The sequence below is a fragment of the Onychomys torridus genome, chromosome 22 (assembly GCF_903995425.1).
Source record: "Onychomys torridus chromosome 22, mOncTor1.1, whole genome shotgun sequence".
In the NCBI taxonomy this organism is placed as follows: domain Eukaryota; kingdom Metazoa; phylum Chordata; class Mammalia; order Rodentia; family Cricetidae; genus Onychomys; species Onychomys torridus.
In genome coordinates, this window is record NC_050464.1 from 37,482,517 (window position 1) to 37,500,447 (window position 17,931).

General features: G+C 42.9%; 1 pseudogene; it reads right to left on the reverse strand.

The window, feature by feature from the left end:
* The window catches only part of LOC118572229, a 38,738-nt pseudogene that overhangs the window by 10,317 nt on the left and 10,490 nt on the right, over nt 1–17,931 (reverse strand).

Below are 17,931 nucleotides of genomic sequence, written 5' to 3' on the forward strand. Positions count from 1 at the left end.
CAGCTAACAGGAGAGGCTTTGGGCAGGCAAGATGGCTGCCAAGTCTGAGCCCAAGTGCCATCCCCAGGACTCTCATGGACAATGGAGAGAACCGACTTCTGCAAGTTGACCTCAGACTTCTGCTCTTGTGTTGTGGCAGAGTCATGCTTTCCCCAGAAATACATAAAATTTGAAATGTTTTTAAACAGAGGCTTTGGAATGCTGTAGCTCTGTTTCCAGATCCAAATGTCATCACTTCTCAACTGGGTGACCTTGGGCAAGTGACCCTGCCTTCCTCATCTTCTTCATCATTGACATCATCTATATTTTAGTATCTAAGACTGTTGTGAGGTCAAATGAGACCAAGGAAATGACACTAAGTGGTGACTGTCCTTGTTACTTCCCTGCCTGTAGAGAGCTGCGTGTAACCGCACCTTAAAGATGGCGCTGGCTTCCACCCTCTGCCTTCCCAACGGCAAGTACTCTTTGTGGTAAACAGCTCCTTATTTGGCTATGGCTGGATTCGTGTGCCACTTGCATATGCGTGGACCTATGGATAGTGCCCACGTGGCTGTCTGGGGTTGGTAGCCCAGACCTACTTAAGGGCTGGGAGAGGCTTTCCCAGGGAGAGACATCACTACTAACAAGGTCCTGCTTAAAGAAGAGCTCTGGTGTTGCATCATCCTTGCTGGTCGAGGCGATCGCAACAAGTGGTGGCCTGTATGGGGAACTACCACGTCTCTCTGTGGGGCTCAGAACTTTCTGCAGTCAGGGGGTATACCGGTAAGTCCTCAGATAAATTGGGGATCCACGACAAAAGCGGGTTTTTGGCTCTCACCTGTAGACAAAGGGGGAGCGGGACAGTAGAGCCACGACCATAGCGGATGGGTAATCAGAAAAACAAAATAAGCAAGTGAAACTGGAAGGCTGGGGCTGTTCAGTAAAGGCTCCAAGAAACCTCTCAAATTGAGGAAGAAAGGATATACTAAGATGGGCACTTCCTCCTCGCACCCAATTTTTCTGGCTCTTAATGAGCTGCTTCTCTCTAAGAAATTGAAGATAAGGAAAAGCACCCTAGAAAGATTTCTGGAAGAGTGTGATGTTGTTGCTCCTTGGTTTGCAATTTCAGGAAGTCTTACAGTGTCTTCCTGGGAGAAATTGGGAAGAGACCTAGACTTCGCCGCAGAGCAAGGCACACTTAAGCATGGGGTTAGACCAGTCTGGAAACTAATAAGAGGATGTTTAGAAGATCAGAGATGCAGTGAGGCGGTTGAGAATGGCCAAACTGCTCTGGAAATACTGCAGGAAGAAAGATCAGAAAAGGCAACCTCAGAGAAAGCAGTACCTGAAAAGGCAACCTCAGAGAAAGCAGTACCTGGAAAGGCAGGGCCAATAAAAAATAAAGAGACAAAAGGTGAGAAAAAATATACAAGGTTATATCCTAGCCTTTCTGAGTTGGAAGACTCATGTGCTTCTGATCTCTCCGACTCTGTCTTGGATGATGAGGATGTTGAATCCGTTTGTGAGTCATTGCAACGAATGAAGGTTAAAAAGAAAAGAAAAGAGAGAAGAGGATCCAAACAGTTAGAAAAGGGCCATGAGAGCGTGGTCCCTTCTGCTCCCCCTCCGTATCCTGGAGCAATGGGGGCAGAGGTCGGAGTGTCTTTTAATCCTAGAGTATGGAGAGAAGTTAGAACAGAAATGCAAGTTGCATTCCCAGTATTTCAGAATCCTCAGAATCAGAGATATCATGAACCTCTAGATTTCAAGATTATTAAATCATTAGCAGAATCTGTCCAGACATATGGTATTACAGCTTCCTTTACAGTAGCTCAGTTGGAAGCTCTGCATAGACATGCTATGACTCCGTCAGACTGGATGAACCTTGCATGAGCCTGTTTAAGTTCTGGTCAGTATTTGGATTGGAAAGCCTTTCTGATAGAGTTCGCTAGTGAAGAGGCTGCAGCTAACAGGGCTGCTGGTGGAGGCCAAGCTGCTTGGGATATGGATATGTTGCTTGGGCAAGGTAAATTTGCAAATCAGCAAAATGGGTATCCTATCCAGGTTTATGAGCAAATCAACAACATTGCTACCAGAGCTTGGAAGGCATTACCCAATAGAGAAGTTAGTGGTAATCTCACTAAAATTGTCCAAGGACCCATGGAACCCTTCTCAGACTTCGTAGCTCACCTAGTGGATGCAGCTGGAAAGATATTTGGTGATCCTGATACAGCCATGCCATTAATTAAGCAGTTGGTTTATGAGCAGTGCACTAAGGAATGTAGAGCTGCCATTACACCTTACAAAACTAAAGGATTGGAGGTTTGGATGAAAGTGTGCAGGGAATTAGGGGGACCACTAACCAATGCTGGGCTGGCTGCTGCAGTTTTACAAATTAGTCAGAAAAGGGCAGGCGGCACTGGGACTTGCTTCCGATGTGGTAAAATGGGGCATATGAGACGTAGCTGCCCCCAAGGAGGAAGTAATCAAGGGGGAAGTAACCAGAGACCAGGGAGTGACCAACGCCCGGTCCCGGGACTGTGTCCTAAGTGTAAGAAAGGAAAACATTGGGCGAGTGAATGCAGGTCAATCAAGGACATTAATGGACAGCCTCTGAGGAATAATACTCCTCCAAAAAATGGACAGTGGGGCCCCCAGCCTCAGGGCCCGCAAATATATGGGGCAATGGAGGATCAGAGATAGGAAGGGAATCAAGAGCAGTGGCCAACTCTCAGACATCCCAAACACCGCGGCGAGCCACTGCAGGTTCAGCAGGATTGGACCTCTGTGCCACCACCAGACTCATATTAACCCCACAAATGGGGGTGCAAGTAGTGGAGTCTGATTTTCAAGGCCCCCTTGAGCCTGGGACAGTGGGATTGTTAATAGGGAGATCATCTACTACATTAAGGGGATTGCGAATCCATCCTGGGATAATTGACTCAGATTATACAGGTATAGTTAAAATCATAGTTGAATCACCAAAAGGAATCACTGCCATTTTCCTGGGAGACAGAATTGCACAACTTATCCTGTTACCCAGCTAACATGATTCTCACCCAGCCTATGACAAAGAAAGAGGAAGTAACGGATTTGGCTCCTCGGGCACAGATTTAACATTTTTATCTTTAGACTTAGATCAGAGACCCACATTACAGTTAACCATTAATGGCACCAAGATAATGGGACTTTTGGATACTGGGGCAGATTGCAGTATCATAGCTAGCAAAGATTGGCCTCAAGGTTGGCCTATACAGGCTTCCTCACAAACATTGCAGGGATTGGGTTATGCCAGTGCTCCTAGTATTAGTGCAAATTTGTTGAATTGGCAAGATTCAGAAGGTCACTCTGGCATTATGCAACCCTATGTTCTTGAACTTCCAGTGTCCCTTTGGGGGAGGGATCTTATGAAATCCATGGGCTTTCAATTGAGTAACGAATATTCCAAAGAATCTAAAAATATCATGAAAAATATGGGGTGTCATCCTAATTTTGGCTTGGGAAAATTTTTACAAGGCAGAAAGGAGCAGAAACAAGCAGTACCTAGGAAACCCAAACAAGGGTTGGGTTTTTCCTAGGGGCCGCTGAGGAGGGCATTTCCATATCCTGGATAATAGAGGAGCCAGTGTGGGTTTCTCAGTGGCCACTCTCCTCTGAGAAATTACATGCTGCATATCAATTAGTGAAAGAGCAATTGGAGGAAGGGCACATTAAACCCTCCCTTTCTCCCTGGAATACACCCGTATTTGTCATCAAGAAGAAATCAGGAAAATGGAGATTGTTACATGATCTTAGAGCTATAAATGAGCAAATGAGAATTATGGGACCCGTACAATGTGGTCTTCCATTGCTGTCAGCCTTGCCTGAAAATTGGCCTATTATTGTGGAAGATATTAAGGACTGCTTCTTTTCCATTCTGCTGAACAGCAAAGACAGTGAGAGATTCGCTTTCACTTTACCATCCATTAATCATGAGGAACCTGATAAAAGATATCAATGGGTTGTATTGCCACAAGGCATGGCCAATAGTCCTACTATGTGTCAACTGTTTGTAGCAACTGCTTTAGAACCCTTGAGAGCACGTTTTCCTGGCCTGAGATGCCTCCATTATATGGATGATATACTGTTAGCAGCTAAGGAGGAGAGCATTCTTCAAGCAGCATATAGCTCACTTGTAGAACTGCTAAAGCAAAAGGGACTCTGTATCACCCCTGAGAAGGTGCAACAGAGCAAAGTTGTCAATTATCTTGGCTCTAAAATAACTAATTATCATATCATGCCACAAAAGGTAGAATTAAGGAAGGATCATCTTTGCACATTGAATGACTTTCAGAAATTATTAGGAGATATAAATTGGATAAGAGGAAGTTTAGGAATGGCCAATTATGAATTAAAACTATTATATGATATTCTAATTGGAGATACAGCCTTGGATTCACCGAGGCAACTAACCAATGAAGCCTGAGAAGCCTTAACAAAATTAGAGGATAGGTTACAAAGGGCTTTTCTTCAAAGAGTGCAAAATAATGATGATATTACTCTGTGCATTCTGCCTACCCAGTTACAACCTACAGGGATTTTATGGCAAAAAGGACCCTTATTATGGATTTATGCTAAAATCTCACCTGCAAAATCAATTGAGTATTATCCTACTGCTGTAGCATGAATTGCACAGCAGGGTATTCAGCAGTGTTTACAATATTTTGGAACATCACCACAAATGCTAGTTGTTCCTTATGATTCTACTCAAGTCAAGATATTATGTGCTGCCATAGATGATTGGGCAATACTGAGTTGTACCTATCCAGGACACATAGATTGCCATTATCCTAAACATCCACTATTAACTTTCTTTAAAGAACATCCTGTAGTTTTTCCTAAGGTAACTGCTTCTCAGCCCATTCCAGGAGCCAGTGTTATATTTACAGATGGGTCTAAGACAGGCTGTGGTGCTTATATGGTGGATTCTACTGAACCCGTAAAGCATCAATTCTTGCCAGGTGCACCCCAACAGGTGGAGCTTTCAATAGTTCTTGAAGTTTTCTTGTCCGTTTGCATTTAATTTAGTGTCAGATTCTAGTTATGGTGTTAATGCCTTGAAAAGCCTTGAATGTGCAGGGCCCATCAAATCTTCTAGCCCTGTTAGCTCATTGTTTGGCCAATTACAGAAACTGATCTGGCAACGTAAGAATCCCTTTTTTGTGCAACACATCCGCGCACATACCAGTCTGCCAGGTCCATTGGCTAAAGGCAATGATATAGTGGACCAGTGTACTAGACAGGAACGGATGTTTGTGGCTTCTGCCATACAACGAGCACATGCTTTCCACAAAGAATTTCATGTTAATGCAAGGACATTACAACAAAAGTTTTCTATCTCACATGCGGATGCATGAAAGGTGGTACTAGATTGTCCCCAATATGTCATTTTTCATCATCCTTCTAGATTAGGAGTTAACCCTCATGGTCTGCTCCCCCTAAAAATATGGCAAATGGATGTTACACACATCTCTGAATTTGGACGTGTCAAATACGTACATGTATCTGTTGATACCTGCTCTGGAATCATCCACGCCACCCCAATGGCAGGAGAGAAAGCCTCTCATGTTATTGCTCATTGCTTAGAAGCTTGGGCAGCATGGGGTAAGCCTCAACAGTTAAAAACAGGCAATGGTCCTGCATATACTGGACAGAAGTTCGCTTCCTTCTGTCAACAAATGAATGTGCAACTTGTACATGGCCTACCATATAATCCACAAGGTCAAGGCATTGTAGAGCATGCTCATCGCTCCTTGAAGGAATTGCTTCAAAACAAAAAGGGGAAATAGGCTATGGCCGTACCCCTAAGGACAGACTCTCTCTTGTATTATTTACCCTGAATTTTTTGAATTTGGATGCTTCCAATTGTTCTGCTACAGACAGGCATCATTGTCAGCACAGTCCTTCTAAAGGAATGGTGAAATGGAAAGATGCCTTGACAGGTGTTTGGCATGGACCCGATCCCGTGCTGACATGGGCACGAGGTTCTGTTTGTGTTTTCCCACAGGATCAGCAAGACCCGGTGTGGGTTCCTGAGCGCCTCGTGAGAAGAGTCCATTGCCAAGAAGAACATGTCTGTGCGGACAGTGATCTCCCTGTTCATGCTAATGATGATTCGGCTGGGAATGATGGACCTAAGATGGGGGATACTGTCAGTGTTCCCGAGACCAATGCCAGTCCGTCATGATGCAATATTATTCCCATGGCTATTCAGTAGTAATAAAAGTATGGATGTTCCATACCTCCCTATGGACCCAGAGGAAGCTCCTATAGGAGAAAATAGGTCTTTTGATTTAAACGGAACTCTTTGTTTCCAAATTGTCAGAAACAGATCAAATGTTTCCCCATGTGTTTTGATATATAACCAGATGGCTGGGTGGTTTGATTTGCCTGGACCAGGCCCTTGTTTTTCAGCCAATGCCTCTTGGGTATCTGGATGGTGGCCTGCTAAAGTGTTGGGAAATGATAAACCTAGTCAACCAAAATGGGCCCCCTTTTGTTGGGGTCAAGATGGAGGGAACGTCTGGCCCTGGACAGGTTGTCAGTCTCGTACTATGATCTGGGCCAATCAAGGGAAGAGTTTCACTTTTTCTCCTGGGATTCTGTGCCTGGCCCGTTATCCACAGACATCACTGCCAGAACTGATGCAGGCTGTGTGTATGACGGAGTTGAGCCGCTGGTTAATAGTACTTATAATCCTACTCCAGTTTGTGTGTATCCTCCATTCTTGTTTATAGTGAGCAAAGGGAGGCCTGTATCTTGCCATAATAATACCTGTTTTTATACTCAATGCTGGAATGCTTCTAAATATGATTATGCCATAATTACCCGTATGCCTCGCTGGGTGCCTATGCCAGTTGATGCTCCTAATGCTATGACCCTATTTAGACAAAAAAGAGATTTTGGCATTATTGCCACCATTGTTACAGCTATTTTCTTGGCTGCTGTTGGAGCCGCTACAGCCGCCTTTGCCATGAGTCATACTGTACAGACGGCACAGACTTTGAATAATCTTTCTGCCAATGTGGCACATGCTCTGGATGTGCAAAAGGGCATCAATGCTCAAATATGAGGAGGATTGATGGTGGTCAACCAGAGAATTGACCTGGTTCAAGAGCAAATTGATACCCTCTGGCAGATTGCCCAACTCGGCTGCCAATGGAAGTATGAAGGGTTATGTGTGACTAGTGTCCAATATAATAATTTTACCCATGCTGCAGATTTATCTAAAAGGTTGTCTAGTTATCTTTTAGGCAATTGGACCGGAGAGTTTGATAACCTGATGGACCAGCTGAGGGTGGCTATTGTCATGGTGAATTCGACCCGAATGGATACCGGACTGGCAGAGGGATTATCTTCCTGGATTGCTACAGCCATGGATCACCTGAAGGAGTGGGCGGGAACAGGAGCCCTAGTAGGCTTACTGGTGCTCACCTCCCTAGTATGCTTGTGGTGCATTTGTTGCATTAGGATCTCACAGCGTCGCCATGCGTCCATGATTATCCAAGCCTTTATGGCCATTGAAGCAGGACCGTCCCCCCAAGTCTGGCTGGCTACTTTAAAAGATATTTAGGCACAGGATGCGAGGCCTGCACACTGCACTTGAGGCTAAGATACGCTGACCTCAAGAAGAGCAAGTCTGATTGCATGTGGGTTGGTACCCTAACTCCCACCTCTGTGAAAAGGGTATTGGACGGGTCTAGTGTTCTCTGGGTGGACGACGCCTGGACAAACATTAGTACATGTTCCATTTTAGCAGAGATCAGATCTCTACTCTTGCCTGTTGCTTTGTAAAACAAAAAGGGGGAAACTGTAGAGAGCTGCATGTAGCCGCACCTTAAAGATGGCGCTGGCTTCCACCCTCTGCCTTCCCGACGGCAAGTACTCTTTGTGGTAAACAGCTCCTTATTTGGCTATGGCTGGATTTGTGTGCCGCTTGCATATGTGTGGACCTATGGATAGTGCCCACATGGCTGTCTGGGGTTGGTAGCCCAGACCTACTTAAGGGCTGGGAGAGGCTTGCCCAGGGGAGACATCGCTACTAACAAGGTCCTGAATAAACTGCTTAAAGAAGAGCTCCAGTGTTGCGTCATCCTTGCTGGTCGAGGCGGTCACAACACCTGCACCTTACAAACCTTCCCAGGGACAAGCAGAGTCCAGATGTCCTGGAGTGTAAACCTACCACTGCAGGTGATCTCATTCCCAGAGCATGAGTATGAGTATAAGCTGGTGTAGGGGTTGTCTATGAGGGGTTTGCAGCTTTCCAGCTTCTTGATCTGAGCATAGCAGTGGTGGTGAGTCTGGCAGCAACTGGAGAGAGGAAGGAACAGCTGAGGGAGGAGATGGACCCACAGGAGGTCAGTTCTCCCCTGCAGTCTTTCTGAAACTTGGGAGAATAACTTAAAACACTATGTTCCAGAAGAAATTGTCCTGAGACTTCATAATCTGTGATTTCTATTAAACATATATTTATGGAAAACAATTTCTGTGGGGTGTGGTGGTGTGGCAGAAGCAGATGGATCTGAAAGTTTGAGGCCAGCATGGTCTCCTGAAAGGATTCCAGGAAACCGAGGGCTACACAGAGAATCCTTTTCTGGAAATAAATAAACAAAAATAACCAGGGAACCAGAGATTATCCTGGCTTTATCTATGGGGTCAGGTGATATTGAAGTGATCTCTTTTGTTTGATCAAAAATTTAAGCTGCTGAGCATTTTATTGGGACAACTATCCTGTGGTGTGTTTAGGCACAGTGAAGACTGGAAGGTCACCAGGATGTAATCCTGTCTTCAGGACATTTACAGTCAGTCCAGTATGGTTTCCTACATCCCCATCCCTAGAATGAGTGACCAGCAGAAGCACTTTGCATCTAGTATTTTTAGTGCCAAGATGTTCCTTTAGTGACCCCGTGACACTGTGTCTTTCTCTCTTCTCTCCCCTCCCACCACTCTGTCTTCTTGTTCCTCCCCATCCCTCCCTCTCTCCTGTCACTATCCCTGCCTCATCTCTCCCCTCTCTTTCCCCTTTTCTGACCCCTGTAGTGTTTTACTCTTTCAGGCCTTTGGCTCTTTGGGGGGCCAACTCCTAGCTCCCCAATAAACACAGGGAGGCTTATTCTTTCCTTTGAATGCCCGGCCTTAGCTTGGATCACTTATAGCCAGCTTTTCTTGGCTTCTATTAACCTACTGTCTTTTGCCTCTGAGCTTTTATCTTTCTCTATTTCTGTACATCTTTCTTTATTTCCTATTCCATGGCTTGCTGTGAGGCTGGGTGGCCGGCCCTTTTCATGCTCCCTCCTCCTTTTCTCATTCCTACTTCATCTCCAGAGATATGCTCCTCTTTATTCTCTCTGCCTGCCAGCCCCACCTATTTTTCCCCCTACTTTGATATTGGCCATTCAGCACTTTATTAGACCAATCAGGTGTTTTAGACATTTAAAGTAACACAGCTTGATAGAGTTAAACAAATGCAACATAAAAGAATGCAATAAATTTTTGCATCATTTAAACAAATGTTCCACAGCATAATCAAATGTAACATGTCTTAAGACAATATTCTACAGAATACCTCGCCTACCTGCTATGTATCTCAAATTGAGTTCTTTTCCTTCTTCCTCTTCCCCTTCCCTTCCTCTTTCCCCTCTCCCTTCCCCTCCTCCTCCCCCTCCCCATCCTTCTTCCCCTTCTCCTTCTCTTTCCTCTTCCCCTTCTTTGTTTTGTTTTTGAGACAGGGTTTCTTTGTGCCTTTTAGACCAGATTTGCCTTGACCTCAAGAGATCTGCCTTCCTCTGTCCTGCATCCCAGAAGGCTGGGAAGGAAGTCATGGCTGGGCTCATAAATGACACTTCAAGGCGCTTTCTTCCTGGAAGTGTCTTTCCCATTATACTTCAGCTTCCAGGGATAGATGGAATGATGTATTCTGAGGATGTAGTTATGTTTGGTAGACAAAGAATACAATCACCAATGCATAGCTCTTTCAATATGTGCTTTATTAGAGGGCACAGTGTGTAATGAAGACAAGCAGGCAGGCAGGGAAGGTGTACCAGTATCTTAGGTGACAAGTCTAACAGCGATCGCCTTTGTACTCCTTGTTGTACGGAGTATTGGAGAAGCAGATGGTGGCCTGGCGGTCACAGTTGCAGATGAAGGCCTCACAGGGGTTGTTTTTGTCTGGACAGAAACAATAAAGGAAGCTGAGTAGAGCTCATGACCCTGCTCCCTACGATCTGTAATGAAATACAGTCAGCGGTGTACTTCCCATAGGTGAAGACTTGGGATTAAGAGACAGAGTACAAATAAATAAAAAAAATAATAATAAAAAATAAAAAAGAAAGAGAGAAAGGACACAAAAGTGTATTGGGTTGTCCAAATTGCTTGAACACCCTTATATAATAAAACCATTAGTTGTTTTGGGCAGGAAAGATGGCACCATTGGTAAAGCAGTTGCCATACATGCATGAGGGCCTGACCTAGGATGCCCAGGGCCCATTGAAAAAGCAAGGTATGGGTGGGGCATCTGTAACTCTATTGGGAAGTGGGCAGCATGAATCTGCAAAACTTGTGGCTCATTCAGGCTAGGTAAAGGTGAGTGTCATGTTTATTGATAGATCCAGCCTCTGAAGACATGGTGGAGAGTGACTGAAGAAGACATGGGATGCCAACTCATTCCTATACATAAAAAGAAATAAACATGGATGTTTAGTAGTAAAACCAAGAAAACTACAAATATCAACTACCAGTTCTAAAATTATATGAGTTAAGAAAATTCTCCTGCCTCCACCGCTCAAATGCTGGGATTACAGGTGTGCTCTACCACGCTCCATTTATAGGTTTTGGTGGTATAACCCAGGGCTCTGTGCTTGCTAGGCAAGCACTCTAGCAACTGGGCTACATTCTCAGGCCTCTGATCCTCATCTGTAAAATGGGAATGATAAATCTTGCCCTGCATAGGTGGTCAGGCCAGTATTTGGCTTATGTCCAATGATGCAGCTCTCCATTGTTTAGTCAATGTGGAATCAGTATAGCACAGCAGCTCACAGGAGAAGCATTGGACAGGCAAGATAGCTCATGGAAAAAAGGCACTTGCTGCCAAGTCTGAACCCCAGGACACACATGGTCGAAGGTGAGTACAGATTCCTTCAGAGATCCACAGATGTGTAGTTGCACAGGCATGCCTCACTCACAAACATATAAAATCTTTAAATGTTTTTAAAAGGCATTGGAATGATATAGATGATTGATCCTGAATCAAATGTCATCACTTCTAGGCTGTTGACCTTGGTCATCTGACCCAGACTTTTTCATCTTCCCCATCAGGCACCTCGTTTTTGGTATTCTCTTTGTGTTCTGACAAATACAGCTTGCTTTGAGTCAGAAGGTGGAGCTAGCTACTACTGACCATAGATTTGGAGGACTGTAGACAGAGAGGTCAGGAAGTGGAGAGGTGGGGCAGAGAGAGGAGTTCAGCCCTTTGGGATGAAGGAATGGGAGAGGAAGGAAGCAACTGGCGGCTGCTCCCTGGTCTCTCATCTTTCGGGTTCTTGCCCAATATTTGATCCCGGTTTTTGATTGATAAAGATAATTAGACTAACACATCATCTGGTATTCAAATCCGGGGGCATGAATTCAGGAAACAGCCGCTTGCCCATGTCTTTGCAGCCTCAGGCATCCACCAGAGCTGTGTGTGGGAGTTGCACCCACTGGAGTCACCATGTGCCCGGCTGACTTTTCCTTTGCTTCCCCAAGACCTCTGAGTGGGTCTGGGATTTCCTGTTGCAGCCTATCTACAGCAATCTCCACAAGCCCCAAACTCCACAGGCACTTGGGTTCCAGAAACCACTGGAGCTCGTCCCTCACCACTGGCCAGCTCTGCCTTCAGGCAGCTCTGTGTTTTCACTTCCTGCCAACCACACATGCTGCCTTTGTACATTCCCTTGCCAACCACACATGCTGCCTTTGTACATTCCCTTGCCAACCACACATGCTGCCTTTGTACATTCCCTTGTATCTGCCTTTCAGACTGCTGGCTCCTTGGCTACTTTTTCCTGTGGGTTGTGGACTTCTCCTGGACCCTGTCTTCAGGATGATGACATATGATGAGGGGCAGCTGTCTCAGCCAGGCTGTGCACCACCTGTGTTCTCTGCCCAGATGTGCTGCACAGCAAGCTTAGCCTCACACTTCATTGTCAACATCAGCAGATTTGGTGAGACAACTGAGATTTTTAAAAAGGGTGAATTAGTTAAAGAAAGAAAGAGAGAGAGAGAGAGAGAGAGAGAGAGAGAGAGAGAGAGAGAGAGTTTTTCCCAGGATATAAATTGGGAAACATTATTATGATGGACAGAGTTAGGACTCTGTATGATTCCACAATGGATGTTTTAAAAATGGGAGCCCATGAACTATGGACTGGTGGCTGTACAGCCCCCATGGGACTGGACTAGGCCCTCTGGATATGAAAGACAGTTGTTTGGCTCAAACTGTTTGGGGGGCACCCAGGCAGGGGGATCTGAATCTGTCCCTGGTGCATAAGCAGGCCTCTGGGAATTCACTGCCTGTGCTGTGATGCCATGCACAGCCTTGGTGCAGTGGGAAGGGGTTTGGACCTGCCTAGGCTCAGTGTCCCATGGAAGACCTTGACTTGAGGGTTGTGGGGACGCTGGGTGGCTTGGGAGAGAGGGCTAGGGAGTGGAAGGAGGGAGGAGGGGGGATCTGTGGGTGATATGTGGAGTGAGTAGAAAATTTCTCAATAAAGAAAAAATGAAAATACATACATACATACATACATAAAATGGAACAATTAAATGAGGGGATAATTAACTTAGCTGTGATTTACATAATGTTAATTATAAGCATTATCAGCTTAGTAATTCTTGTTTTATCCCTAAAAAAGTTAGTAGATATCAATGCCAAATATCAGAAATTGACTGATAATATGCAAGCCTTACAACTACTTACTAAAGAAAAAATGCAATTTTGAGTGATACTTTAGAAGACTTAGAAAAACTAATTAAAACAGATCATAAAGATATTCAGACAAAGACAGGAATTTAAGAGAGAACCAATGTTACCATCACATTATGAAATTAGAAAGAAACAGCCCAAGGTTATCAAAAAACTCAACCTTAATTTATCCAGTCACCAAACAGGAAGAACTGTCAAATGACAGGTATCCCCAAGGCTGTGGAAGAGCTGACTGGAATATTGTAGAAATGTTAGATTTGAGGAGATTTAAGGAAGTGATGGTCTCATATGGTATGCATTCTCCTTTTGTGAGGCAGATGTTAAATTCATGGTCAACTAGTAATAGAATTATCCCAGAAGACTGGAAAGACTTGGTTCTAACAGTATTGGAACCTGGTCCTCAATTACAGTGAAGGACCTGGTGGGAAGATGAGGCTGAGGCCATTGAACAATGAAGTAGGGCTAGAGGTCTGGAAATTTTCCAAGAGCAGCTGCTTGGAGAGGGCGATTATGCTGATGTATAAAGACAGTCTATATATAATGACCATATCTTGGCTTTATGCCATGAAGCAGCTTTGAATGTTTGGGACAGAGATGAAGAACTTGGAAAGAAACTGTGTCATTTACTACTAAAGTTATACAGGGCCCAAAAGAAGGTTCACTAATTTTTCACAAGGATTGACTTCATCTGCAAATAGAATGATATCAAATCCATAAGCTAGAAGAATAATAATGTAATCTTTGCATGTGAAAATGCTAATTCACAATGGAAAAGAGTAATTAGGCCTTTAAGGCAAGACCAGCACCCACAGAGGAATGGATCACAGAGACAATCAATATTGAATCTTATAACCATGTTGATGCTTGGATAAGAGAGGTGATATCTAGAGGCTTGAAGAATAATCAAAATGTCAGATGCTTTAATTGTGCTAAACAAGGTCACCTAAAAAGGGATTGTAGATGGGAAATTCCTAGAAACAATGATTTTTCTAGGAATAATCCAAACAGAAAGTCTCTGCCTTCTGGAGAAGATAAGGCAAAGGCAGAACCTGGAACAATGAATGCAAATCAGCAAGGCACAGACAAGGTAACCCTTTGCCATTAAGAAACATCTTGGAGGGGGGATGCTTATGGGCCCTCATGTCAAATTTGGTTTAGGCATTCCCTATCAACTTGTGGAAATTCTTCCTAGAGCAAATTATATGTATAATGACTATTGTTAAAAAAAATAAAAAAATATAAAAATATAAATAAATAAAAATAAAAAACCATACTCCTCTGGATTAAATAACAACTTTAGAAGATAAAACAAAAATTCCAGGAAAAACTGTAAAGCAAATATTTTGACAAATTCTATACATGATCAAAGACAAAAGTTTAAAGATATGAATAAATGACATTGTAACTGAGGGTCTTGTAGACACCAGGGGCAGATATAACAATAATGATACCAAAATCTTGGCATCCAAATTGGCCTCTTCAGGAGGTAAATGTTCAGCTTTTTGGGATTGGAACTTTATCTCAGGTACAATAAAGTTTAGATATGTCAACTGTATAGTGCCAGAAGGACAGAGAGGAAAATTAAAGCCATAATTGGCTAACATAGCAAAAGATTTATGGGGATGTAATTTGTTATAGCAATGGAATACCAAGATTAATATTCCTCCAATCTCAGGAACAAATCACAAACTAACAAATGTTTCTGGGACAAATACTAAAAAGTATTATGAAGAACAGTCACCGACCATTCAGGTTGTTCATAAACAGGGCACAAAAGCTGCTGATTTTTTTTTGTTGTTGTTGTTTTGTTTTGTTTTTCGAGACAGGGTTTCTCTGTGTAGCTTTGTGCCTTTCCTGGAACTCACTTGGTAGCCCAGGCTGGCCTTGAACTCACAGAGATCCACCTGCCTCTGCCTCCTGAGTGCTGGGATTAAAGGCATGCGCCGCCTGGCGCTGCTGATCTTTTTAAGTTACCAACAGCCCTACCTTTAAAATAGTTAACAGACAAACCTATCTGGGTGGACCAATGGCTTTTGACATCAGAAAAATTACAGGCCTTAGAACAGCTGGTACAGGGGTAGTTACATAGTTAACATATTGAAGAATCAACTAATCCTTGGAATTCTCCTATATTTGTCATTAAGAAGAAATCTGGAAAATGGAGAACACTAATAGATTTGAGAGCCCAAAATGAAGTAATTCAGCTGATGAGCTCTCTACAACCTGGAATTCCTTTGCCTTCTCTGTTACCTCAAGGATGGTCTATTATAGTGATTGATTTAAAAAACTGTTTCTTCACTATACCTTTACAAGAACAGGATAGAAAAAAATTGCCTTCACATTGCCTACTTATAATAATTCTCAGCCCATTAAAAGATATCAGTGGAAAGTTCTCCCAAAAGGGATACTGAATAGACCTAACCTGTGCAAATATTTTTGATGACTGTCATTGGAAATATTTCATAATCAGTTTCCTCCATCTATAATGTATTTATTATAATTTCCTCCATCTGTAATCCATACATTATATGGATGATATCTTACTAGCTGATTCAAATATAGATACCTTAGAAAAAATGTTTGAAGAAGTAAAGGAAATTTTGTCTTGTTGGGGATTACAAATTGCTCCCAAAAAATACAAAGAGGAGACACTATTAATTACCTAGGATATAAAACAGGTTTACAAAAAATTTCAACCCAAAAAGGTACTAATCAGTAGAGATCAATTGTGGACTCTTAGTCTTAGCACAGAGATATTACCTGGCTATGGCCATAATTGGATTAACAACTCAAAAATTAAGTAATTTATTTCAAACCTGACAAGGTGACAAGGACTTACATAGTCCAACAAAACAATCAGCTGAGGCTGAGAGAGAATTGGCTTTGGCAGAAAACAAATTATAGGATACAGATGTGGATTGTTTGGATCCAGAGCTTGATTGTACTCTGGTTATTCAATCTTCTCTGCATTCCCCAATAAGAAAGTAAATACAGGGAGAAGATAACATCATATAATAGATATTTTTAGCACACAAAAAGAGTAAAACATTAAAGACCTATGCAAAAAAGGTTTCTGAGTTGATTCTAAAAGGAATAGTGAGGCTTTGTAAATTAGCAGGAATAGACCCAGCAGAAATTGTAGTACCTTTTATTAAAGTGGAAATTCCCTCTTTACAGACAGAAAATAAACATTGGCAAAGAGCTTGCAGTAATTTCTTGGGAGGGACTAGCAATAAATATTGTAAAAGTAAGAGAATTCAGTTTCTAAAGACAGCTAACTGGATCTTTCCTCGCGGTGTACAGGGAACATCAATCTCTGTAGTCCCTACGTTTTATATTGGTCCAAACAAATCAGGAAAGGCAGGTTATATGTCAGAAAATTTAAGTAAAGCAGCTCAAAGTCCTTATGATTCTGTTCAAAAATCAGAATTAGAGGCTGTTTCATGGTATTAATAGATTTCCAGAACATCTTAATATAGTTACTGACTCTCAATATGCAGAAAGAGTTGTTTTACATATTGAAATTGCTAAATTTATTCCAGATGGTTCAGAATTGACTTTGTTATTTATTCAGTTACAAGATAACCAGAAATAAAAATCACCCCTTATATATAATATATATCATATCCCACACTGGTAAACCAGTCCTGCTAGCACAAGATAATGATGAAACTGATCAACTATTGGTAGGAAATGTGCTAGAAGCATTAGAATGTCATAAGAAACACCATGTCAGGAGCAATGTGGTTTTTGGTTTTTTGGTTTGTTTGTTTGGTTGGTTGGTTTTTTTTTTTTTTTTTTTTTTTTTTTTTTTTTTTTTTTTTGAGCAAGGGTTTTAAAAAGATTTTTTTTAAATTTTTTTTATTATTATGTGTTTTAAATTTTATACATCAGCCATGGGTTCCCCTGTCCTCCCCCCTCCCACACCAACACCCACCTTTCCCCCCGCCCCTCCCCTCCATTCCCATGTCCTCCAGGAGCAAGGCACCCCTGGGGATTCATTTAAACCTGGTGGATTCAGTACAGGCAGGTCCTGTCACCTCTTTCCAATCTGAGCAAAGTGTCCGTGTGTAAGCCCAAGGTTTCAAACAGCCAGCTCATGTACTAAGGACAGATCATGGTCCCACAGACTGGGTGCCTCCCAAACAGATGAAGCTATTCAATTCTCTCACTTATCCAGAGGGCCTGATCCAGCTGGGGGCTCCATAGTCTTTGGTTCATAATTCATGTGCTTCCATTCATTTGACTATTTGTCCCTGTGCTTTTTGCAATCTTGGATTCAAAAATTCACGCTCTTGCAGACCCTCCTCTTTCTCAACAGTTGGACACCTGGAGCTCCACCTGGGGCCTGGCTGAGGATCTCTGCATCCACTTCCATCAGTTATTGGATGAGAGTTCCAAGACGACTGTTAGGGTGTTTAGTCATCTGATCACCAGACTAGGTCAGATCAGGCTTTCTCTCGACCATTGCCAGCAGTCTACAGAGGATGTATCATTGTGGATTTCTGGGGACCTCTCAAGCACTCTGCCTATTCCTGTTCTCATGTGGTCTTCATTTATCATGGTCTGTTATTCCTCATTCTCCCTTTCTGTTCTTGATCTAGCTGGGATCTCCTGCTCCCCTACGCTTTCTTTCCCTCAAATCTTGCCCTTTATTACTCCCACTGTCGTCCAGGTTGTTCATGTAGATCTCATCCATTTCTCTGTCATTGGGTGATCCTTGGGTCTTTCCTAGGGTCCCGTTTTCTAGGTAGCCTCCCTGGAGTTGTAAGTAGCAGTCTAGTCATCTTTGTTTTACATCTAGTATCCTCCTATGAGTGAGTACATACCATGTTTGTCCTTCTGAGTCTGGGTTACCTCACTCAGGATGATTTTTTCTAGATCTATCCATTTGTCTGCAAACCTCATGATGTCATTGTTTTTCTCTGCTGAGTAGTACTCCATTGTGTATATGTACC